At 40.8% G+C, this 25,498-nt stretch overlaps 1 protein-coding gene across 6 annotated transcripts in view; it reads right to left on the reverse strand.

Annotated features, from left to right (window-relative positions):
- CTNND2 (catenin delta 2) overlaps nucleotides 1–25,498 on the reverse strand; it is a 929,345-nt gene that overhangs the window by 454,907 nt on the left and 448,940 nt on the right. The window lies entirely within an intron of this gene.

Genomic DNA, 25,498 nt, shown 5'->3' on the forward strand with positions numbered 1-25,498 from the left:
TGGTTGAGCACCCAACTCTCAATTTCAGCTCCGGTAATAATCTCACAGTCGTGAGACGGAGCTCCATGCTGGGCACAGAGCCTGCTTAAGATTCTTTCTCTCCTCTGTGCCTCCCCAGCTAACTCACTCACTGTGTCTCTCTCAAAACAAAACAAAAAACAGAAAAGCAAAAACAAAAACAAGAAAGTGAGTATTCTACAATACATGTAGATTATTTGTTAGGCAGTAAATTCTAGAAATAAAAATAAGAAAGCCAATTGTTAAAAATAAAATATCAGTTTGAAATGCAGCGGTCAACAATTAAATGTAAATGTAACAGTATTTAAATGGAAATTTGGGCACAGGCATAAGATGGCATGGGGTGGATATCAAAGTGAGGTACAAACTTAAATGCAAATTTTGAACGAACCCAGTTCTGTAACTTGCAATCAGTGATGATACTCACAAGTATTCCAGTCCTCCTCCGAGGCACATGGGAGGACTGGGATTTCCAACCCGACAGGGTTACGATAATAACATCCTTTGGCCAACGACATGGGGCAGGGGTGTTGTTTGCCACAGGAAGAAGCTTTAAGAGCCAGTATACGATTTGCTATGCTCAGAGTTCTTCTGGAAGATACTTCTGCATGCCTCAAGCCTGAGGAGACTATTTGAGGGTAATCAAGGGACTCATATTCTGTCTGAACTGGAAAAGCTGAAAAGGGCAAGAGACAGGCTGGCTGGCTGCCGACTGATAGTCTGAAGGAGAGGTGACTGCATAGGAGTCGAGCTACACTCCAGGGCCAGTGGGGAAAAAGATGTGGATTCCTTGGGCTACAAGACAGTGAGTCAGGGTCGAGAGGCATTTGACAGGCAGACCTCCACAGAGGGGAAAGGCTGCAGGAGAGCATCACCTGCCTGCCTCAAGGGAATTGCAGGGGAGACGTTGGTGCTGGGGTGCTAATGTTGGGGAGCCAGCTTTTCGAGAACCTTCCTGTATTTCTCAACTCCCTGGTATCCTTTCCTCCCTGTTCTCCCACCTTAATCACATGCACATGCACACATGTGCACACACACACACACACGTGTGCGTGTGCACACACACCTCTGTAGGGCTCCATAACTCCCTTCCCAGGTAGCCAAGAGAAAACCCTTCATTCCTACAGGACACCTAACCTCAAAGGAGGGTGCATAGCTCTAACTTTGAATGAAGCTAGAAGTTTCGACTATTATGAGAGTAGGTATTATAAGTATCAAATGAGACTACGTTTGAAAAATCAGGGGCACCTGGGTGGCTCAGTCAGTTAAGCGTCTGACTTTGGCTCAGGGCCTGATCTCATGGCTCATGAGTTCAAGCCCGGCGTTGGGCTCTGTGCTGACAGCTCAGAGCCTGGAGCCTGCTTTGGATTCTCGGTCTCCCTCTCTCTCTCCGCCCCCCTCCTGCTCATGCTCTCTCTCTCTCTCAAAAATAAATAAACATCAAAAAATTTAAAAAATCAAGGTAACTTCTAAAAACATCTGTTACCCAAATATTCAAACGTGAAGATCCAGTATGGCTTGGGTACTGATTGCTGAGAACAGGCACCAGCAATGTTGGAGCAGAGCCCCGAAGCCCTATATTGTGCCTTGTCGTTGCAGGTGGGGGAGGTGACAGGGGAGGTGTCAGGGTGGCCCGTCACTGGCTGGTGGCTGGGTGAGGTGCACTTGAGGCAGAGGGCTGTTAGCAACCCAAACTGAAGTGCATTGATATTTTAACCAGCCACTCGTTTGAGAAGGGAGGCCTGAAAGACTGGCCAAGGAAAGAGTTCTCTGAATATGTATTAAAGGGACAGTGAGAACAAAATAAGATTGTTTGTGACTGCATTGCATGAATCTTGACTGATGCACTAGTTACCTACATTAACTAAGTAAGCTGCTTAGACAGAGCCTGATATATACGACTGTATCATCTTCAAGTTGCCTGAAGATGTAGCTAGGGAGGAAGGACAAAATCTTAATGGTGGTATAAATGGTGACGGATTAGCCCCCGTGTGGAATCACAAAATTATTTAGTTATTTTTTTGGAATCACAAAACAGTAATATTAGCTACGCTGTTCAATTGTTACTGCTGTTAAAATTGTTTCTACCAAATGATTTATAACATCCAACAATAATGGATAAGTGTAATAACGATTGATATGGGATACAGAATATCATCAGTTTGACTACTTGGTTTATGGATTTATGTGCTAAAGTTTATTAAATGATCAGTTAAAATCCTTTAAAATTTAGTTAATAATATTAAAAAAAAAAAAAACAGTAGGCAACAGATGGGCTATGTCCATCCTTCACCATGAGCCAAAGCAGAAAAAAGTAAAAAAATATTACCTTAACATTTCAATCCCTTCAGAGAGGTGAGATTTTATTGCTTTGTTAGTAGTTCATTAGTGTATTTAATTTTGTTTTGTTTTCATTTTCTTAAGTAAAAGAATTAGGTTCTGCTACAAGTACTACTATAAAAATGCAAGTAAAAGAACCTAATTTAATTTTTTTAAGTTCTTATTTCACATACTAACATATCATCCACCCACCCTTATCCTGCATAAAACATAATTTTTAATCCTAGAACTTGGGTTCTGATGCTAATAAATCCCAAAGGATGAAAAAGAAAAACCCAATTGTCTAGGTATCTAAACTTTTCATTGAAAGTTAATTCTAATCAAAACACAAACAATTCATTGTTATTGCTTATTGCGAGGTCAAATACATGTTTTCTATGCTGTTATTTAAATAAATTTGTTTATTTTAAGGTTATTTACAGATATAATATGATTGCTTATGAGAGAATCCTAAGCTTTTGTCTCCTGAGCATTTCATTGTCCCTGTATATGAAAGCAAATTAATTGATCAACTGTTTCCGATGAATAGTGAATTCACAGAAGAATTCAGCATCTTTAGGCTTTGTCAATGAGCACATGTGGCCATAGCATTCCAGCCAAAAACCACATTGTTATTGGCCATTGTGATGCCAACAAGATTTGGATCAGCCATCATCAGAAAGCTCCACTCTCTTAACCATAGCAAATAGCAGGTGGCCTTATAGAAGCCAGAAGCCATCTGAGTACTCCAGGGTGGGGGGGGGGGGCTGTGCATTGAATGAGTAAAGGCATTGGGGAACACACAAGAGCAGACCTCAAATCACTGGGTCCCGAATGACTCCACTGAGTCACAACCAGCTGTGATGTGGTTCAAGAGAAGTGAGATACTACATTCGTTTGTTGCGTTGGTTTCTCTGTTACTTGTTTGTAGCTGAAAGCATCCTAAGTAATGTGGTGTTGTTACTATTCTTTTTTTACATGTCCTTTAGTTCTATACGAAATATTATTTCATTAATAACATTATATATGTAATAAATTACATTATTTCTTGCTCAGTTACCTATTATCTCTAACCCTTACTAGAATATACTTTGCTCAAGAGTGAAGGCGGTTTCTTTTTTTTAATTTTTCAAAAAAAATTTTAACGTTTATTTTTGAGAGAGAGAAAGAGAGAACGAGAGGGGGAGGGGCAGAGAGAGAAGAAGACACAGAATCTGAAGCAGCCTCCAGGCTTTGAGCTGTCAGCACAGAGCCCCATGTGGGCCTGGAACTCACGAGCCAAGAGATCATGACCTGAACCCAAGTCGGATGCTTAATCAACTGAGGCACCCAGGTGCCCTGGTATTTTCCTTTTTTAAAAGTTTTTATTTACATTCCAGTTAGTTAACATACAGTGTTATATTAGTTTCATGTGTACAATATAGTGATTCCACGCTTCCATACAACACCCAGTGTTCATCACAACCAGAGCATTCCTTCATCCCCATCACCTATTTAACCCATCCTCTCACCTACCTCCCCTCTGGTAACCATCAGTTTGTTTTCTATAGTTAAGAGCTTGTTTATCGGTTTGCTTCTCTTTTTGCTCATTTGTTTTGTTTCTCAGATTCTATACATGAGTGAAATCACATGTTATTTGTCTCTGTGACTATTTTGCTTAGCAAAATACTTTTCAGCTCCCTCCATGTCATTGCAAATGGCAAGATCTCATTCTTTTTTATGGTTGAGTAATATTCCAGTGTGTGTGTGTGTGTGTGTGTGTGTGTGTGTGTGTGTGTATCTCACATCTCCATTATCCATTCATCAATCAATGGACACTTGGGCCACTTCCATAATTTGGCTATCGTAGAAATTGCTGCTATACACGTTGGGGTGCATGTATCCCTTTGAATTAGTATTTTTGTATTCTTTGGGTAGATACCTTGTAGTGCAATTGCTGGAGAGTAAAGTAGTTTCATTTTTAACCTATTGAGGAAAATCCACACTGTTTTCCAGAGTGGTTGAATTAGTTTCCATCCCCATCAACAGTGCAAGAGGGTTCCCCTGTCTCCACATCCTCACCAACACCTGTTGCTTATTGTGTTGTTGATTTTAGCCATTTTGACAGGTGTGAGGTGATATCTCATTGTAGTTTTGATTCGTATTTACCCGATGATCGGTGATGTTGAGCATCTTTTCATGTGTCTGCTGGACATCTGTAGGTCTTCTTTGGAAAAATGTCTGTTCATGCCATCTGCCCATTTTTTAAATGGATTATTCATTTTGGGTGGTGTTGAGTTTGGTAAGTTCTTTATATATTTTGGATACTAATCCTTTATCAGATATGTCATTTGCAAATATCTTCTCCAATTCCATAGGTTGACTTTGGTTTTGTTGCTTATTTCCTTGCTGTGCAGAAGCTTTTTATTTTGACGAAGAGAGTGAAGATAGTTTCTATTTTGTTCACTGCTGTACCCCCAATATCTACCACCCCATCTGGCACAGAGACACTCAGTAAATGTTGACTGAATATAAGATACTTTTGTTGGATCCACTGAACATACTGTCATTCCAAGGTACTCATTATCTTTACAGTTGCTAGACAGTAATGATATAAAGTTGTAGTTCATGAGATTTGGAAAGAGCCCTTCCTTTCATAGAAGTAGCATAAACTGAGTGATAAAGAATAATCCATTCTCAGACTTCACACAAGGCTGGTTGGTCTACACTGAACTCGACTTTGCATCAGGCCCACATTCCCTGCCTTCTGCAGATCTGGGCTTCAACCTACATACCAGGTTTACAAAATGAGTTGCTTCTCACGTTTCTGTGACATGTAGTATAAATTTCACCAGCAGGATTCTTTCTTTGGGTCACTATACATGTCTTTGGGACGCTACTGGTAAGTTCTATCATCAAATGTACAGAGGACGTTATTCTGCATATCGCCTTAAAAAATCCAAGGACTAAAGCGTTGGGCTGTCTTGCCATGCTCTGCAACAGAACCGTCATGCTTCCAGTGATGGTGCCAATGGGCAAAGCTTAAAGCTCTTAAAAACAACTAACAGTGCTGGAGAGAGGCGTATCATTAATTATCACATCTATTCATCCAATATGTTACTCTAGGGAAGTGAAGCCAGCAGACCGCCTGGTTTGCTCCACTAATGCCCAGAGCACAGCGGGCTTCTTTACACAGTCTTGTTTATTAAATCTTCAAGACAAAACTTAAAACTAAAGCAGCCATTTCATGGATACATTCTTGCATATTTGGGGGCAAAAAAAAATGTGTTCACTAGCCAATAGATGCATTGGAATTATTTAACCATCTACCTTGTGTTGGAGGGATTCTTTAGATAGTAAAAAAAAATTGTTTTAATGTTTATTTATTTTTGAGAGAGAGAGAGACAGAGCGTGAGTAGGGGAGAGGCAGAGAGAGAGAGGGAGACACAGAATCTGAAACAGGCCCCAGGCTCTGAGCTGTCAGCACAGAGCCTGACGCGGGGCTCGAACTCATGAACCATGAGATCACGACCTGAGCCGAAGTTAGACGCTTAACCGACTGAGCCACCCAGGTACCCCAAGTTTATGTATTTTAAAATGTAAATCAATTTTAGATCGAGTTCTGCAAACTGAAGTAAATGGTCAGTAGTTGTAACCATTTTTAAGGGGACTGTGCATATTGTCACTTTTTTCAAAGAAGAATCGAGACAATTTTCTCCCCTTGTCTGTAGTTTATGAATGTTATGGGGGTCACCGTGCCCAAGCTAGCACAGAGTATTTCAAAGTATATATTGCTCAATTTTGTAGGTAAGAGTGGTATATCTTCCTGTCTCACTGTGGACTGCTAAAACGGAACGTAAGAGCTGGATGGCGTATGGACAACAGAAATTTCTTTTTCACAGTTCTGGAGGCTGGAAATGAAACATTGGGTGCCAGCATGATCTGGTTCTGGTGAGGACCCTCCTCCCGATTGCAGAGGGATCTCTCATCGTCTTACTTGAGAGAAGGGAGAGTTCTGTGGGATCCTCCTTTTTTGAAAAAGGTGAAACACTTTATTTTTTTAAGTCTATCTTCAGAGAGACAGAGAGAGAGAATGCATACAAACACACGCCCATGTACCAGCAGGTGAGGAGCAGAGTGGGAGGCAGAGACACGGAGGGGGAAAGAGAATCCCAAGCAGCCTCCGCACTGTAAGCGCAGAGCCCTATGAGAGGCTGGAGCTCATGAATCCGTGAGCAAGGTCACGACGTGAGCTCAAACCAAGAGCCAGACGCTCAGCCACCCAGGTGCCCCTCTGTGGGATCCCTTTTATAAGGGCACTAATCCCATCTGTAAGGGCTGGCCCTTCAAGACCTAATCACCTCCCAAAGGCTCTACCTCCCAGAGCTGTCACACTGGAGTTAGAATTTCAATCTGTGAGTTTGGAGGGACATACACATTGAGTTCATAACACTTCTTTTGATTTTGGCTTCTTCAATTTTTAAGAACTTGACCCCATTTTTATTTATCTTGTAAATATCTACTCTTGGTAATTACATGTTCATGTCCTTGGCACACTACATTAGGATTTTTGTATTTTTCTGCTCTTATTTGTAAGTATTTTTTCTTTACTAAACATACCGATAATCCTTTATTCTGTTTGCAAAATGTCTAACATCTCTCTTCTTTTTTAAAATGTGCATTTCATTCTTAGGGGCACCGGGGTGGCTTAATCGGTCAAGCCTCTGACTTCAGCTCAGGTCATGATCTCGCAGTTCATGAGTTGGAGCCCCACATCAGGCTCTGTGCTGACAGCTCAGAGCCTGGAGCCTGCTTCGGATTCTGTGTCTCCCTCTCTCTCTGCCCCTTCCTCCCACCACCCTGTTCACTCTCTCGTTCACTCTCTCTCTCTCTCAAATACAAGTAAACATTATAAAAATAAAATGAAATGGTTATTTATTTTTTAGAGAAAGAGAGTGAGCGGGGGGAGGTGCAGAGAGGGAGGGGAACAGAGTATCCGAAGCAGGCTACCCCCTGACAGCAGAGAGCCTGATGCAGGGGTCAAACTCACAAACCATGAGATCATGACTTGAGCCAAAGTTGATGTGCAACCAACTGAGCCACCCAGGGACCCCTCTAACATCTCTTAATAGACTATTCTCATTGCCACAAGTTATCATACATGGTAGACCTAAGAAGGAAATATAAGAGTAGTCTTTAATACAAGGAGTACTTTGTTGTCGCAAAAATTCTGGGGTTTATAGAAACTGGAAAAAAAAGGGAGAAAAATATTAACTATTAACTTTAGAACCAGAGTCTCTTGTACGATACATATTATGTTTATGCATATGATACCTATCCATTTCTGGATTAGAAGTATACCTTAAGTATAATAATCATAGCTTTAAATTATATAAGCTTTTAACCTGATTTAAAAAAAGGCTTTGTAGCTCAGCTAATACAAAAGCCACATTTAATATAAGAATTGAAGGCTAGAGGCATTATATTTCCTCAACATCACCCTACTTTGCTATAGAACCATAGCTAGACTCAAGGGTTTTAGAAACATGCCAAGTAGAGTGTAATCCTTCTCCCCGAACTGTGCATTGCCAAACACATATGCAAACCTTGGATTCTATGAAAAATTCCCACCACAATTATCTTAGGGGTGGTAATCTTACTGTAGGATCAGACTAAAATACTAACGTCTAATGGTGATCATTTTTTATGGAAGACATTTTTAACTCATTTTTATATACTTCTCACGTTAGCAATCTGTTTGCCTAAATCCCATAATATGCTTATTTTAAATTGGAAACAGAAAATCAATTAAGACTTATTCAGATTAAATAATACATGTGAATCACACACTCTTTCATTAAAAAAAAAGTAAGCGTAATGGCATCTCCTTCCATTCAGCATTTTCCTTTAGTTATTTTCATCAACTAAATACAACAAGCAACCATAGCATGCCAAAGATTGCTTTCCTCTCGTTTGTCCCAATAGTGATACTTTCCATGGCGATTACAAGGATAATTTCAGGCATAACTGTAAATTCTAAAGCTAAGCATGCTTCAGAAGGAAACTTTAAAAATAATGGATTAGCTTATTTTAGTGATGTTACATGTTTGCGTGGATAAGAACTACTGTGTGCCTCCGGGCTAAGCACCCAGTGCTGGCATAGACAGGATGAAAGGCCAGGCTGTAGAACATCAATAAAAAAGAGCAAATGGAATTCAATATTTGCTGGTCTTTCAACTATTATGGCTGATACAGTTCTATTGCAAGTCTATGAATTAATGAAGGGAATGTATTGGTAAATAGAAAGGCATTTCATGCTCTACAAAGGGAAATTGAGTTGCTATAGAAAAATATACCCCAAACTTAAAAAAAAAAATCCCCTAAACAAAAAACTAACATGACTTAACCTTTACAAAAGGCCAGGAAGTCTCAAGTTTTTCAGAAATGTAATTATTTCGGGTCATATAATTTTAACAATTTTACTCCAGAATCCACCCCCCCACCCCATATATATATATATATATATATATATATATATATATATATATATATGACTGGTGACACTGCTGTTTAGGGAGAAGCTGGAAAATTGTAAAGTGGCTCCTTCCTCCAGGAAATTCACTTTCTACAGCTCAACTCTATGGAAACTTCAAGGCTTTGTTTTGGGTTTTAGCAATGAATACCATGATCTAACAATATCTTTTTTTTTTTTAAAGCATCATGTATCTAGATGCTTAGTGACATGAGATTCTTCAAAGTTCTACTCATTCTATCTTTTCATTCTCTGTAGCCTGTTACACCAACAATCACGTTGACCTGTATCCAGTAACACATCCAATATCAGTTGGTTTCAAGAAGGAGGAAAAAAGCTCAGACAAGAAACCCAAACTTGTTTTGAAATAGCTCATTTAAATGAAAATTTGAAGAATCTTGTCCTTTGAAACACACAGACAAATGCGCATATATTTGTTTGAGCTGCACGTGTTTGAACTCCATCATAATATATGTATATTACACTGATCAACTTGGGTTGAAGAAAAATTCCTGGAGAAAAATCTGCATGAGCGTACCCTACTCATCAACAGCCACCAGTGATGAGTCCCCTGCCTGTTTCAGGTGCTTTTACATATGCAACTGGGACTCTGTCAACTACCCTGAAAAGCAAGTGACATCATCTTCATTTCACAGGTTAGGGAACTGAAAAGACTTGCCAAAGACCAGAGAGCTAGAAAGTGACAAAGGAAGCTGTAGAAAAAACGAGAGTCCGGGGGCACCTGGGTGGCTCAGTCAGTTAAGTGTCAGACTTTGGCTCGAGTCATGATCTCATGGTTTGCGGGTTCGAGCCCCGCGTCAGGCTCTGTGTTGACAACTCAGAGCCTGAAGTTTGCTCTGGATTCTGTCTGTCTCTGTCTCTTTCTCTCTTTCTGTCCCTTCCCTAACTCACGCTCTCTCTCCAAAAATAAATAAACATTTAAAAAAAATTAAAAAAAAAAACCCAAAGGCCAGGGAGGTCAAAACGTGTGCCCTCCACACCGTGCCTTTCCCTAAAATGCCACTTCTTACTTACAACAGACATAACTGCTCTACCAACACGTCTTTGACACCATCATAACCCTGGTGTCTGTGACAGTGGGTATCAGAGGCTGATTCCTAACACTAAAAATTGTCTCATCAAGGCTGACACCAGCATCCACAGCACTACACGCAGGCCCTGATTGTTTTGCAAAACATTTGAGCTCTCTCAGCAGAAAGGACACTGGCAGAAGGTGAAACAGTGTCCTTTCTAGTTTACGGAGACCTGACTGCAGATTCTTTCCCATTGTCCTGCGATGCTCTCATCTCTGGCCAATTTGTCCTTGCTTATTGTCAATTATATGGAGTATGAACCAAAGAGAGGAGGCTCAGAATATCGGAGCCCAAGACTTATTTCTGACAAGTAGATGAGTTTTCCATCTGGGCAAGGCTCTCTTCTGGCTGGATTATAGCACTGAAAGAACATATAACCCAGTATTACCAGCCATGGTATACTTACTCCTCCCCTCAAAAAGGAACACCTCATTAAAAACAAATTCAAAATTACACTGATGTAAGTTAAGACTTTTGCTTTTCATTAGGTAAAGATATAACACGATTCTCTTTTATATTCTTCCGTGCATATTTATACTCTTCCTTTTGAAGACCACTGTATTGGTTTCTGTTAGATTTATGTTACTCTGCTTGAAAATCATTTTCTATAGGATGACACATAACTTCCTTTAATAAACAGAAAAAGATTGTTTTATGGAGAATCAAGGCTCATTCGCTTCTGGAGCACTGCTATAAACAAAAATTTACCTTACCGACATGAACACTTTATAGGCTTTAACACGCAGAAAAGGAGCCACAGGCCGAAGTAACTATTTAGTAGCAAATTATTTACTTGGTTCTTCTCCATATAGGTTGTCCCATATTCTCTGTAACACTTTTTAGATGACCTTAGGGTTTTACTTATAAAATATGATTAGCATAATATTTGTTTTCCTTTCAGATGCCCTAAGTTAATTTTCTCTATGTTCAAATCAGAGGTAATCTTGGTTTACAAAAATCTTCTGATTACTCCGTGTTATGCATTCTTAAGACACAAGTTAACAGAATATTTAGAACAGAAAGTTTATTTATTTATTTTTTTTGAGAGGGGTACTCTTTCGAATTCTTTCTTACAAATGGAAATTTTCTGAATACAGATCTAACTCAATTTGCAACGGGGTTACATCCTGATAAACCCATCATAAGTTGAAAATAGAAGTGGAAAATGCATTTTAATACACTTAACCTACTGCACACCATAGCTTAGCCTGTCCCACCTCAAGCGTCCTCAGAACACTTACAGTAGTCTACAGGTGGGCCAAATCATCGAACCGGAAGCCCGTTTTATAATGAAGTGTTGACTCTTTCATGTCAACTATTGAAAGTGAAAAACCAGGACGGTTGTGTGGAGACAGAAGGTGGTCAGTGTCTGGGTTGTGGATCCTGTGATCACGGGGCTGACTGGGGGCTGTTGCTACCCAGCAGCCAGAGAGAGGACCAGACCACAGAGCATGGACCCAAGGAAAGATCCAAAATAAAAATTTGAATGTGCATTGCTTTGTCAAAAAATTCTAAGTTGAACCATCGTAAGTTGGGCACCAGCTGCATTAGGAAACTGAATGCTGGCACATCATTTACCTCCCATTTTGCATCACGGCACCGAAGTCGGAACTACTGAACTTGTTCTGGGTCTAAGCTAAACGGGGTGGATAGGAACTACTCAAACACTGGTAGCAAAAAGGGCCAAGTATGGGACTAAAATATGGAATTGAAGTGGATTTTAAATGCTGCTACTGAGAGGAAGAAGAGAAGGAAGATAAAATCAGTATTATTTTCTGTTTGCTTCCAGGGAGAAGAATCATGCAAAGAACCTTATTTTTTTTGCCAGATAGAGTGATAATAACAGTTTTTTGGACCCCGTTCTAGTTTTTTCTAGTTCACCTTATCGCAGGGTACACACGTCATAATCACGGTCCTCCCGTTGTTAGTGGAAACAGTTTACCTGAACCCCGTATATTTGTGTGAAGCCCAGTGCAATGCCTCACCCAGAGCCGGCACACCGCTACCTCTCATGATGAGCTTGATCTTGATTTAGATTTCCAAGCATTGGCTGGGAATTTCAAATTAAATGGCAGGAGGTGACCTTTAAAGTCTCTTTTCTGAGGCAGCTTAGAAAGTTCTGTGGGACTCGTTCCCTCCCCCTTCCTCCCTTTTGCCTTTCAGTTTTTGATGTGTTGGTTTAAAATCAATCATTTTGTCATTCAAAAAGGGATCACACATTTCTAGCAGGAGAGAAAATAAGGGCATGAAAAAGGATGACTTTTTTTACTTGAACTAATGGCAACTAATACTTATCAAGGAAGGTTTGTTCTGCTCAGAATTAAAGTGATCACATATAATAGGAAGCTAAGATTTTGCTTTTCCTGTAACCCAACACTGCTCCTTCAGGCACCTCTGAGAAACAATACAAGATTACTTACACTCTATCTCTGCATAAATCTTCCCCACTGGCAATGAGAAGATTATTTATTTATTTATTTATTTATTTATTTATTTATTTATTATTACGGAATCTTTCATATTCCAAGAGAATGAATAATACCTTAATTAATACAATTAAAGACAATGGAACTTTTAAGCTACTCTTACGAATTCGTCTTTGCCCAGCACAGCATCTACAAGATTGCAAATCACATTTCAGTCTTTACCCACTTGGGCAAATGCACACTTATTACCATCACTCATCTAGAATCTAATTCAATCATCTGGGCAATAGATTTTAATGGGTTCTGAAACTTCTTGATGTGCCCCAAGGGAAGGATTGTATTTGGTTTTTTCCTTTCTGCATCAAGGAGACAGCGCTGGTTTTACCCATATGTAAAAGTATGCTTGCCCAGTACGCTTGCTGTGCAAAACAGGGTGTGGTGAGGGGATAACAGAGACTCCTTTTAGCGAACCCCTCCAGCTGTTATGAGTATTCTATTCATAGCAACAGGAAGCTCTGCACTGATGATAGTCTCACATCAGCGGCTAGACACAGGTGCTGTGACACAGCAGAGAGCTGTATCACATGTGGGCCCTGAGAAATGCTTCTCACGCACTTAGCTGTACACGCTTCTGCGTTTCAGCCCCAAGACCTGGGAAGGCGGCCCCAAATACGTTCTGTTATTTAAAAATGTTATTGCAATTTATCTTTTCCAAAAATATTATCCAGAGTTCAAGGTCTAGGAACAATTTTGTACAGATGATCTCAAAACTTAAAATTTTCTAGAAGCAGAATGGCTATATATATCAGCTGCACAATGGAGAAACAATATTAATTCACCACATTATATTTGCATGACAATTGACATGTCACCGCATTAATTCATGACACCCTCTGTAGGATAATCCACGTTTTTAAGATCGAAAGAGGTGACAGCATTTGTTAAAGGTCACAGAGATAGTGGTGGTGCCAGGACTGTTGACTCCACAAGTTGGCATTATTCCCTCGTTGTCTTCTTAAGGAATGGAATGCTCATTGACTCCTCATTGATGAAGAAGAAGTCAGGGTATGTGCACCTCCCAAGGGTGATGATTGATCGTTCCCAAGCTGCAGGCAGTTTTGACTGCCTTTCTATTAGGGCACATCTATAGGGCACATCTATAAAGATGCTGTCATTTACCAGATTCTTGTCACCACACTGAATGATTCCAAGACCCAAAAATATGGCTCCTTGCCTGTCTTCACCGCTGGGACGTCTGCTTCCATTCCTTTTTGGCTGCCTCCTGGAGTCCACTGTTATCTCTCTGATTGTGACCCTTTAGGTTCCCAACTCCCTTAGAAACTTAACCATCATATTAACTGACAAGAGACAAAACATTACAGTGTTACTTGCATGGGCTCTAGAATCTGGACCCTGCACTACAGCCCAGTTCCAGTCCTGTAATTTACTAGCGGGGCAAATTTTCATATCATAGGAAGAGTATGGTCCTAAAAGAGCTATTCAGATTAAATGAGTTAATGCATGTAAAAAGCCAAACAGTCTGACATTCACTTAGGGCTTAATAAAGAGCATCTTATTAAGTCCTTCCAGTTTTGACCTTTATTCTCTCCAGGCTTCACTGATGTGAATAACTCGAGGACATCCCTGAGAATTGCTTACTTCCAAGCTCAAGAATGTGACTGTGGACTTCTGAGAGAATGGTAGGGCATCTCTGTGGAGACCTTTCCGGTAGCTCCTGTGCCAGCTGGTCCATAATCCAACGTGGATGCGTGGAGAGAAGTGTAGATGGAGTTTTCACACACGGGGATGGGAGCAAAGTCCCAAACAGCTGTTGGACTCTGACTTCTATAGGAAAACTGGGAACACTGTGATCCCAGAAAATATTAGCAAGGAGGAGTTGTCCTAAAGTGCGTTTCCACACGAGCATCCTGGCTGTGATATTCCCAGGCAGATCTGTGAATGTGAAATCCCCTAAGTGAAAACTTCAGTCTCTAAGCAGAAACAGGTGAACAGACTGGGGAGGGGAACCAGAGAGAGAGCACATCCTTCCTCTCTAGTTCATTAGTTCTCTGACAGGGACCAGGAGAAAAACAGTGCACCACAGGACAGCAATGTGTGCTCCCTGACGTGGCCATGTGCGTTTGGAAAACACCATAGTTTCTACTTTCCTCTTGCAGATCCATAAAGCACATTAACATACGGAAATTTCTTAGAAGTCCTGCTGTAAAGCAGTGGGTTCAACTGTTTCCCGCTGATTCTCCTCTTCCTAACTTTTACTGATCTTAGTTTTGTCTTATCTTCGCCCAAATCTCTGCGATCAGACTTGAGATCTTGACCATGGACAAGATAAAGTAAAGGGTGAGATATAAGACCATGTAAAAACATTTACCAGAGTGCACAATTCTAGACACTTCAGATCTTCAGAGAGATCATTTGGATCGAGTGATTCACGTGTGTAATGGAAAAACTCTGGGTGTCCTGATCCCTAACACCAGCTCTTCACCCGAATGGCCAGCCGATGAAGCCCCCTAACTGCCCCACCTCACTGTATTCCTCTATAACGTACAGATTATGGCGCTAGTCTGGCTCAAAGGTGTGTTATAAGGAGGAAGCAAACAAGGGGAACAGTCAATGAAAGTACATAGAACGTGCTCAGCAGAGGGCTTGGCACAGACCACGTGGCTATTACAAGTTCCGTTTCCATTATTTCTGTTTTACCACACAGCCGACGGAGTTACCGAGTTTATTTTTTTATTTATTTTTTTAAATTTCATGTTTATTTATTTTTGAGACAGAGAGAGACAGAGCATGAACAGGGGAGGGTCAGAGAGAGAGGGAGACACAGAACCCGAAACAGGCTCCAGGCTCTGAGCTGTCAGCACAGAGCCCAACGCGGGGCTCGAACTCAGGGACCGCGAGATCATGACCTGGGCTGAAGTCGGCCGCTCAACCGACCGAGCCACCCAGGCGCCCAGGAGTTACCAAGTTTAAACTAATATTTAGTGAAACAGTGCTGCTGGCGAGACAAAGAATTCTGTCTCAAGCAGAGTCCTAGATTGTCATTTGCATCTTATCGCCATCAACAGTGTGTCAGTCTTACGTTTTCCACTTCATGTAGAAAGATAAACAGCGCCTTAAGCACTGAAACCGCACCATGGAAAGTTCCACTTGGCAGCAGTCAGTGGAACAGCAGGGGTTCCTCTTACCCACCACAATATATTAAAGATAAAGATACTCTTCCTTTTTGCACTTCTTAAAAGAGCAACAACGAATAAGGTGATAGATTTAATACTGCCCACCTTTCATGTGCTTTGTCAGCATATACAGCTAACTGCCTTTGCTCTCGGAAAGGAAAATGTTTCCACATAGTTCTTTTATTCCTCCACAAAAAGCACCTCTTCTCCACATATCACAAATCCCCAAATTTGCAGGAAGATGTTAAAAGAGAGCTCATTTAAAACTTCAAAACGAATACGAATAAAACCTTGCGACCATAATTTCTAACTTACCTGGAGGACATTATGTGTACATTTGCCAGAGTGCATTTAGCCAATGCTGCAGCCTCTGTTCAATGTTTTATGATTTTACATCTACATTCAGGCCAGTATCATGTTGCAAGTACCTGCAAACGAATTCAGAACCTGCATTCTTTCCTTGCCTCTCACAGACCTTGTGGTCTGTGTACTGATAAAAGGTCCAGTGGTCTACACCCCAAGCAATCTGACAAGGTGGCTATTCTCACACTGCAGAATTCATGCTTAGAATTCTGATGAAGCAGAACTGTTCTCAAACAATGTTTACCCATCATTCTGACAAGATCACCCAACTGGAATGGACAGAGCTCTTGGGCCCCCTTGACAACAGATTTAATGATCTCGCTCCTGGTACATTCTGCCTCCAACAGTCCATTATATAAATGCAGTCAGAGGAAGCCTCCAACATAGGTGGGACCATGGCATTCCTCACACACCGTGTGCTAAAGTTTTCCCACCTCACAGCACAGGGCGACCCCAGGAAACAATAACCCAAGAAGAAATAGAAAATAGACTACCTAATGAAGAAATTCAGTGGAAAATATGCAGAGAATAAAGCTTTGAATTATGGCTAATACTTATCATCTGTTTCTTTAATAACTGTCCAACCCGTTTCTGATTTTGATATACATTGGAAAACCTAAATGTTGACACATGAGATTTCACTCATATTTTAGTACTGAGAAGCGTGTTTGTGTATAATAATCCCAAACATACACTTTCTTTTTTTCCCCCCACTTGCTTCCCACTTGCTTTTTTTCCCCATTAGTTGATTACGGTGTTACCCCTAAAGGTGGCCCGTCTGCATTTTTCCACCTACTCCTGGACCTGCCCCCTCCTTCAGGCCATCCCAGCAGGTGCTCTCCTTCAAGTGCCTCAGGACCTTTGCACTTGCTACTACTTTTCCCTCAGACACAGCTCATTCCCTCTCTTCGTCCTGAGAGCTCTGTTCAAATATCATTTTACCTTAACTGGCTATTTTATATATAAAATACCATCTATCCCTTTACTCTTTTCACCCTTGTTCTGCTTTATTATTCTTTATGGTTCCCTTTGCTTGTCTTGTTTACTGTTGAATCTCATGCCTCTAGAAGTGTGTGGAACAAAAGTGTCACCAAATAAGTATCTGTTGAGGGGATAAACATGAATAAATAAGTGAAGCATTTTCAGGTCTCATCTGCACATGTACTTGGATTATGTACAGACAGGGCAGAAGGTACAAAAATCCCAACCTCAGCCCAAAACCCCACCATTTTGCAAGAACCTGAGACTAAACGTAAAAATAAACCCAAGGAATGCGAAACAGGCCAGGTAGGGAGGAGATCCAATACGACCCAGAGTTAAGAGATTGCTTATGAACCTCTCAGCTCTAAGAACCAGGTGTAGCTCTGGCTGGTCTAGCTTCAAGAACTCTGATTGACTTTGGGGTGGACTAAGCCCAGAGACAACAGGTCAAGGTCACTGGGGACTCTGTTACCCTCAGGATGATTGACGCAAACCATTTGCAACATGTTCTAGCTTCGATGGACAAGCAGTATAAAATCACTAAATTTCAAAGCTGGAATGGATCACTGAGCCAACAACGCTCCTCATAAACAAGGAAATAATAGAGTGACATTTTGAAAAATTCAACTATTTGCACTCAAGGATTGGGGAAATTAGTCTTCAAGAAATAATTTTAGATTTGAAAGAAATAGGGACCAAGACATTGCTTCTAAAAGATACTGTGTAGCACCCATGTACATTCTGGGTGAAGTTTAAAAATTTAACAATGAAATGTTTTATCATTAAAAGGTGATATTAGTGGGGTGCCTGGGTGGCTCAGTCGGTTACGCATCCGACTTCGGCTCAGGTCATGATCTCATGGCTGGCGAGTTCCAGCCCCGCGTTGGGCTCTGTGCTGACAATTCAGAGCCTGGAGCCTGTTTCAGATTCTGTGTCTCCCTCTCTCTCTCTGCCCCTCCCTCACTCATGCTCTGTCTCTCTCGCTCAAGAATAAATAAACATTAAAAAATTTTCAAAGGTGATATTAGGATCACTGTTTCATTGTTATTTGATATCCAGGTTATAGTGAACCCTGTGGTCTGAACTGAACTAACCGAAGGTGACAGAGGAAAACAAGGGTAGGAGGTAACAGACACTGCAGTGGCACCCAGGTCCTGGTGGTGTCTCAGTCTGTCTGGGCTGCTCTAACAACAGTGCATTGAACTGGGCATCTGATAAACAACAGACTTATTTCTCACAGTTCTGGAGGCTGGACGTCTGAGATCCCAGTGCCTGCGCGGTTGGGTGGGGAATCTTTTCCAGGTCACAGACTTCTCATTGTGTCCTCACCTGGTGGAGAGGGTGAAGGACCTCTCTGGGTCTCTTGTAAGAGCCCTATTGCCACCACGAAGGCTCCACCTGCCTGAAATAATCCCTTTCCAAGTGTCTCACCTCCAAATGCCATCACATTGGGAGCTAAAATTTCAACGTAAGAATTTGGGGGAGGAGGGACACAAGCATTCAGATCAGAGCACGGGATTTCAAAACCTCTACAGAGGATCACTGAGATTTAGCCTTGCTGACGAATAAATGCCTCTCTTTTTCACTATAATCCAGGGATATCTAAACTCACTTCTGCAAGTTGTGTGTGTCCACTCAAACTAGAGAGCATAATTCCTGGCCCAGAGCAAAGAGCTGAGGATGAGAGAGATCCCATTTGCAATTTTAAAGTCAAGGTTATTTATACCTCACTCTCAATGACCTCACAGGCAGAAGACACAGGTGATCTTTCAGGCAAGGCTTGGCTCCTTGGCATTCACTTTGGACTTGATCTACTGAAAAGCACTGATATCTGCCACACATTGTTTCTCAACTTGAGTCCTGGCCTTGGTCTCTCCTGGCATACCTGTTCCTCACTGCACATTTCCTGATGTGGCAGTGGATGATTGTTCACCATTTGTGACCTCGGACTTCAGTCTTAGGATATTCTAGGCGCACTTACAGAAGAAATATTCTACTTACTTTTTTTTCCCTTCAAAATAATAAGCTGGATTGAAATAAGTTATAATGAGAAAAAATTTCAGCATGAAAACTGAAGCAGAATTTTTTTTAAAGTGAAGTTACAAATGTAAATGGGAAATAAACTCTATTTCTGGTCTTGGGAAGTAAGTGACTTTTATGCTATACGGTGTGTTGTTTAAATGATTAAAGATGTCAACAAAGAAATGAGTTGCTACAATTCCAGTCTATAGGTTTCTTCACTCTGGTCTACAGCTAAGAAATGGCCATGGTGTAAAGAAACAAACAAAAGAACAACACTGACACCAGGAACTGCCTCCGTCCCATGTGGACTTTGCATGGATGCCCTCCTTCCCCGCATTGGTTTACTCCTCAGCCTTGGTACCCAGTGTGGACGATCCATCAATCTTAGTCCTACATTTAAAACTCATTAAAAACCTGTTTGCCATTCTTCTCAGAGATTAATCGCACAAGTCCAACATAATAGCTTTTCCAATTTAAGTGCTCCCGCTCCAACGTTTCATTTCAAGTGTACTGTAATTATATTGTATCGCTTCTGGCCAAGTTAGAAAGTGTATTCAAATAATAATCCTATTTTTGGTATATGGTACACTGTTAAGGCTATTTCTCATGACAATTATGCACAAAACTTGAAAACGTACTTATAAGTGTCTACTGAAGTAAGACATTCTGTTTGTCTACTATCTATCTGTCTATCCCTCTATCCATCCATCCATCCATCCATCTCTTAAACTGTGCAGTAATACCCATACATCCATAAGGAGGACTAATTACTTTTTTCTTTGGGTGTTTTGGCTTTTTGTTAAACCATTTTTCCATCTTTCACTTGTGTTTTTGATAAAAAAACAATTTACGCCGGAGTTCTCAGGCATATAAACCTATGCATAAGGGAAACGTGGTTCCCAGTTACGTATTTTCAGGAATCACTTCTGGTGACTCCAGCCTAGCAGGGTGAGAGATACAAACCATTTCCTGGCATCATTTCCTACTTTCTCAACTTTTGACTGACTCTGCCAGAATTCAGTTCGAGTACAACCCCCTTGCCATAGTTGCACCAGGTATAAATATATATAAAATGATATATATCTGTATCTATACAGAGCTATACCTTTTTTCTTTGTCATGTAAAAAGCAAACGCTGACTCAATTTCTTGTATTATTACTATTATTAATGAATTAGAAAGCAGAAGAGGAAGATGTTTATGAACTAGAGGTTTGGCTGCTAAGCTTTGGCAGCTGGGAAAGCAATTTTATTTGTAAATGAGACAGAGTTCCATTCTCAACTGATCAGTGAGGCAGGCTCTATAGAGACTGGAAAAATGTGTTCGCTTAGAAGCAGTTTTAATTAGTTATGTTGAGTTAACTTTTGTCAGCTAGTGGTGACTAGGACCTAAGATTCACTTTGGAGATTATATCTAAATGACATGATTAAAAAACTATATGGCAAACACACTGGATATTTCATTCACCAGATATTTATTGATTCTCTACAAGTGCCTAGGACTCTCTGGGTACATTTAGGGAAATTCAGTAGTTAACCAAACAGACAAATGTTCTTAATTCTGTTCTTGAGAGAGGAAGATATTAGATGGGATTAGTAAGTAAATAAATGTATAGTATGTTGGAAGGTGACAAAAGGAAACAGGGATACATAAGGTGAAGTGTTAAGTTCTAAATGAAGTATTGGGAGGTCTTCACCAAGCTGGTGAAAAGGGGGAGCAGGTGATAAGGTATGGGAGGAGAGTCCCAGGCAGAGGAAAGAACGTTTTCAATGTCCTCCAGGGAACACAGCACCCGAAGGGCTGTATGTCACCAGCCCAGGGAGCGGTGAACATCAGAAGATCAACTCAGTTGTAACAGGTACTTTGACGTTTATCTGAGTATCCTGAGAGGCAGGAAGTACTTGAACTAGAGAGTGAAAATAACTGACATAAGCTTTTAAAGATGACACTGACTCTTGTGCTGAGAACAGACTCTTGAGAATAGACTCTTGAGGAGCTGAAGCTGGGAGGCCAGTCATGGGGCAAAGGCAACTCTTCAGGTGTGATAGAGCAGAGGCCCCGTTAGGTAAGAAGCTGATGAGGACTGAGTGATCCTGGCTAGATTATGAAGGTAAGGTAACAGGATTGATTGCTGGGTGGGGTATGGGTTTACGAGATAAAAAGAGCCGAGACTGAGTCATATACTTTGTTAACTAAAATTCTACAAATACTCAGCCATGGTTTTGATACAGGTGTTCAGTCATTGTGGCCATATTTACTATAAATACCTAACAACATGAAAGAGTTAACACCTTGTTTAGTCAGTTACCTTGAGTACAGGTAGAGACCCCCAAATGATTTTTCCTCGTGTGCCTCGTTTCTCCTAATGGAAAGGATATTTCTCTCTTCTTCCCCTACCCCACTTTTTTCTTTAGACTTCATGATCATTGTAACTGTTTTTGTATTTTGGAAGATACATTTTTCTTAAATAATTTTGGTAAAAATGACTGGAAACATCTTATATTTTCACAAAATTACTATTCACAATGTTATTAATATGCACAACTTTTCCAAGTAAGTGTATTAAAATATTTTCCAAAAACCCTCCATCTTTCACTATGTCTACTCAATCAGAGTTTTTCTTGAAATAATACAAAATATCCCAAACTAGAAACTAGACTGTTCTTTTTTTTTTTTTTTTTTTACATCCTCTTACTTTCACAGTTAATGGGTTGCTCTCAATTACTGTTGATGAATATGCATGTTTTAGCAAATGGTAAAACTCGGAAACATAATAAATGCAACAGCTGTGCACCTGGGCATTCTCACAAGGGCCGTGTCCCAATTTTGAAACGGAAGGACTAAGCGGACAAACAAAAGGGAGACAGCCTTCCCGTCACCTTTATTTTTGCCAAACTGACTCGAATGAAGATCACTTTTGACTGTGCGGTTCCTGATCTGTAATTATTTCAGCAGCAGGTCCTGAAAAACTCACAGCTACCATACAACATCTGTTTCTCCTCCCAAAATGGTCCAGGCCCTAAAAATATTAAAACCAATGGAGGTGATTAAGTAAATTTAGCAGGCTGGTCCAGTTTAGCCTCTCCAAAAATACTGGCAAGGAGATGACCACATCCATCTGGAGGTTTTTTTTTTTTTTTTATTACTCCTTGGAATTTCATTATCGAACTATGGGTGCTGCTACAGTCCATGGTGGCTACCTGTGCAGGGTGCTGCTGAACACGGTGTTCCACTTGAATCCGCAGGTGCACACGGCCATCTTTGGAAAAGCTTCTCGAATGGCAGCCTTTGTGGAAACAGATGAGGGGTGCAACTAAAAATGGACTTTACGGAACTTTTAAAAGGAGACTGTTCTCTCCTATAGCCATTCATCTGGAAGGCAGTTCATTCAGAGGAGTTACCGATTACCACTGGGTTCCGGACCTTTTCATCAGGATCTTGAAACTCATCTGCCAGTTTATTAACGAGTTCCTCCAGATCTATTGTCTTTAGGGGAAAAAAATTGAAGAAAATATGGCAAAACATACGAGCTGGTGTCTCCCAAATTCTACGCTCATATCAACACTAGGTTATGACACATCACATGTAGAGGAAAGTCTACAGAGTCGAGTGTAAAGACTTACTAAGGACAATAAAAAATTTACTCCTCTTTCTCTTCCTTTTCCAAAGTTTTGAGTATTGCGAGCTACCCCCCCCTCCATTCTGACTTGAAGTACTTCAAAAAAAAATCACGCCTCTAAAAATGACGATAAAAAATTACTTGCTGACGAGCATACTGTCCGCAGACTCCTGAGATACTGAGGAGATGACAGCATCTCCAAGGCCCCCGTTAGCAGTGGTTCTGTAAGACCATCACCATGAAAGTTACCGATGCCTTCTTATCCACTTGCCCTCTCTCATACCACCCAATCGATTCTTTGTGACAAGCTCATTCTGGGGCGAATGATCTTCTGCGGGTTCAAGTTTCCACACGTGCAGGTACAGCAGCAGCAATGTTATACGGGTAGAATTTACAAGGAAGGAGAACTGTGCTATGTCAATGTTTCCAGGGAACCGGGTATCCTGAGTGTGGTCTAGAAGCAGGAGCTGGACACAGTAGAAGTACAGAACCCAGGGCTGGGTCCTGCTGCCCAGACCGAAGAGTGGGTATTGCTCACAAGGATACTCATGGACGCATACAAGGAGCACAGGTGGAAGCTGATCCATGAGGCTGGTGTCCACAACATGGCCCGCAGGAGAGCTGCAATGTGTCCAAGATGTGCAGGAAGTGTCCATGGGGCCAGCACGGGCTGTGAACTCCATCAAGAGAGTGAAGAGAGCTTAGGTTCTCCCGGGCTTGCCCCTGCTCTACCGTGTGACCCCTTCGTCCCCCACCTTCCTCTTTTTGGATGGTTTCTGCCTGGCTTGGCTTTATTTGGAATGAGCTGGCCCCAAGATGCCTCTCTCCATCCTACACGTTGTGCTCGTCTTAGTACATGTCCAAGGTCCTGACATCTGTGATGTCTCTGGGGTGAGTAGCTATTGTGTCAGCCTGGCGATTTTGTCAGGCCTGGCCCTGCCCAGAATATTCATGCGTGGAAAAAGATGTCTTAACAGGTTCTGGCTTTTGAAATTTAATTTGTTTTCTCTCTGTGTTATACACATATTTAAAATAAGTAAGTAGACTAAATGAACAAACACTTTTTACTAGATTGTTTTTTTAAAAAGATGTGTTTGGGCTCCGGGTAATATCTTTTTACTGACAGAATTATTAACATTATTTGAGCAGTAATTATTGGGGATTTAATCTTAGCAGTAAGGGCAGAAATCCCTAAAATGAATTCTGACCAATCAGCTTTATGGTGCAACTAACATTTCATTTTTTTAGACATTTGGAAGTATTCAGAACTTTTAGCAAGTGTCTTTAAACAGACATCTAACACATACATAGTACTTTTACGGGGCATAAAGGTGAGGAAGTACTGTCTGCCTTTAAATTTAGTTTGTAAAAAGAATAGGATAAAAAGTACGTGTTTGCTTTTAGTGATACTGTGCTATTCTTCCTCTTTTAACTAAGATATGTCAGTTTCTTCTTCTTTTATTAATTCCAATTAGAGAGTTAAAAATGTCTTAATGTAAAGTGCGAAGCTGGAATCGTCATTCTAATCAACACCAAGAAATGGCAAAGTCAGCAGGGAGAGTGAGACTCGTGGCAGAGTTAACAATAAAAGAAAACTGTAGTCCTGTGGTATTTCCAGGGTACCAGGTGTCCTGGGATAAAAGGGGTCCCCAGCCCGCAAAAGAGGGAATCGTGGCAACCTGAGAGGTTACGTGATCCTTTGGAATCAGAGTCCCTAAGTATCTCTCAGGTCTGCCAGCCAATGGAGATAAAGGTGAGAGAAGAAAAGTGATTTTTCACTGTGTGATCATTACATGGAAACTCATTAAAACAAACAGTCCACTTACGACACTTCAGGTCTATAAAGGGGGATTTCACAGGTGCTGGCAAGCATGAAAAGGGATGGTGAAAAGGGAACCCTTATACATTGTTGGTGGGAACGTAAGTTGGTCCAACCACTACGGAAAACAGTATGGAGGTTTCTCACAAAATTCAAAACAGAACTACCATGTGATCCAGCAATCCCACTCCTGGGTAAATACCCAGAGAAATGAAAACAGGATTCTGACAAGATCTCTGCCTTCCTATGTTTACCATAACATTACTTCATATTAACCAAGATATGGAAACAGCCCAAATGCCCATCAATGGATGAATGGATAAAGAAGATGTGGTACATATGTAGAATGGAATATTAGTCAGTTATGAGAAAGGAGGATATCCTTCCAATCAGGACAACATGCACGGACCTTAAGCACACTGTGCTAAGTGAGAAAAGTAGGGCAGAGAATATGCGGAATCTATAAAAGGCAAACCTGTAAAAAACAGAGAGTAAAATGGTGATTTTACCGGGGGATGGGAAGCAGGGGGTAAGAGTGATGGTGTTTAAGGGTACAAACTTGTAACAAGTAGTAAATAATCCATGGAGATCTAATGCACTGTATAGTGAATATAGACAATAATATTGCACTATAATTGCATAATGTGACAAATATCCCTACACGGGCAATCATGTTACAACATATCAACGTACCAAAGTAACAGGCTGTACATTTTAAACTTATACAATGTTACATGTCAAATTTATTCAACAAAAAATAAATGAATAAGGGGATTAGGAGGTACTTATCAATCAAAAAAACTCAGGATAAAAATCTGGGGAAAGAATGAAACCATCTCAATAGTTCCATGGCGTAAACCACAGGAAGCAGTGACTCGCCAAAATAATAGCGAGCTTTCAGATAGGTGTGTGGACACTGTTTCCAAGGTGTTTATCAGGCCCTTGACCACTATTCTGAAATGTCTAATGAGCGTATCGTCAATACTGGGGTTACTCAAACATTCCCATGAGGCTTTAATTTTAGTGACTATACTAGTTCATTTCTAGAAATTCTATTTCATCCTTTTTCAATTTTTATGCTTTCTTCTTTTGTTTCTTTCAGTTTGCTCTGCTCAAATCCCTGGATTGCTAAT

This window comes from Panthera pardus, unplaced genomic scaffold, assembly GCF_024362965.1.
Source record: "Panthera pardus isolate Hobbes unplaced genomic scaffold, ASM2436296v1 HiC_scaffold_2, whole genome shotgun sequence".
Taxonomy (NCBI): Eukaryota; Metazoa; Chordata; class Mammalia; order Carnivora; family Felidae; genus Panthera; species Panthera pardus.